Genomic DNA, 1,604 nt, shown 5'->3' with positions numbered 1-1,604 from the left:
GAACTTCTGAAAAAGGAAATCAAATACTGTCACTCCTTGTTCTAAATCTACCATGGGATTCTCATGATACTGAGACTAAAGTCCATAACCATGAGACTCAAAATGATGTGGCCCCTTGTGACCACCTTCCCTCATTTTCCTGTCTCCCATTCTCCATCCTCCACATCCCTCAAGTCTTGCTAACCAGAATCACCAAGCTTACTCCCACCTCAAGACCCTGTCACTCACTGATCTTCTGGCTCTCAAGACCCTTTCCCCAGAACTTCATCTCCTTACCAGCTGTCTACCCTGGGGAACCCTCCCCTCTAAGTACTCTTTCCTTCTTCAGGGCTTTACTTCATTGCTCCTAGTCTGACTTCCCTTCACACATCTACTTACTCCCAAGGAAACATGCTCCATAAGTGTAGGGACCTTTTTGCCATCTTCACAGAGGCATTTTCCATCCCTAGAATGGCATCTGGCACCTGTAGGTGCTTAATAAGGTATTTACTCAATGAATAAATGAATGAGAATTGAGAGAATCCCAACTCAGGGCTGCCTGTACCATAGCAAACACTCTTCCTTTCACAACACCAAGTTAGCACAGAGGCCCCTGAGAGGGACAGCAGAGGCCCCTGGGAAAGACGGTGTATGTCAGAAATGGGAAGATGGAAAGCCAGGATGAAACGGCCAGGAAGAGAAGCAACTGCCCACCAGGCATGGAGGTTTTCAACAACAACAACAACAAAAAAAAAACAGTGAAAAGGAGGCGTCTACCTGGCATCCCTACTATTTTTCTAGCATGTGCTCTTCTTGGTTCCAAAAGCATCTGATACCACAGCTTTGCCAAGGTCTTGTCACCTCTCCCATCCACAATGTAAGGGACCCTGGAACTAAATCAAACAGCCTCTGCCCACAATGGGAGCTGAGACAAAGCCCTTAGTCAAGGGGAGATTGTCTCTGACCACAGACTGAAAGGGCTCAGATCCAGAAGGGAGCTAATGCTTGCTGCGCTCCTGCTATGACAGCGATCCCTGCACTAGGAAATAAGAACCACAATGGGACAATGAATATTCACTGATCACCTCAGAACAAGGTTGGCATGTGGTTATGTACCACATAAATGGTAAAAATTTAACCATCAGTTAAATTAATAACCATTATTACTGTTATCACTATGTGCCAATCATTGTCACACTCTTTCAATACCATGCCTTCCATTCCTCACATCCATTTTCTTGAACTGGGTATAAACATGTTTGTTTTTGGTTTTGCTTTTTTGCTCAAGGCTAGTGTTCTACCACTTTGAGCCACAGCTCCATTTCTAGCTTTTTTTTTTTTTTTTCTGTAGTTAATTGGAGATAAGAATCTCACCAACTTTCCTGTCTGGGCTGGCTTTGAACCTTGGTCCTCAGATCTCAGCCTCTTGAGTACCTAGGATTACAGGCATGAGCCACTGACACTCAGTATGGCATGTTTGTTTTCATGTATTTATTTCTGGCAGTATTGGGGTCTGAACTCAGGGCCTGCTGCTTGCCAGGCAGGTACTCTATCACTTGAGTTACACCTTCAGCCCCACCTTTTCATTTTTATAATCAAAATAACTAGGACTCAGTAGTTAAAGG

At 44.4% G+C, this 1,604-nt stretch overlaps 1 protein-coding gene across 1 annotated transcript in view; it reads right to left on the bottom strand.

Moving 5' to 3' along the window:
* LOC106001399 (guanine nucleotide-binding protein-like 1) overlaps nt 1-1,604 on the bottom strand; it is a 12,313-nt gene that overhangs the window by 4,431 nt on the left and 6,278 nt on the right. The window lies entirely within an intron of this gene.

Source organism: Dipodomys ordii, unplaced genomic scaffold, assembly GCF_000151885.1.
Source record: "Dipodomys ordii isolate 6190 unplaced genomic scaffold, Dord_2.0 Scaffold294, whole genome shotgun sequence".
Classification (NCBI taxonomy): Eukaryota; Metazoa; Chordata; class Mammalia; order Rodentia; family Heteromyidae; genus Dipodomys; species Dipodomys ordii.
This window is presented reverse-complemented; position numbering and strand designations above follow the sequence as displayed.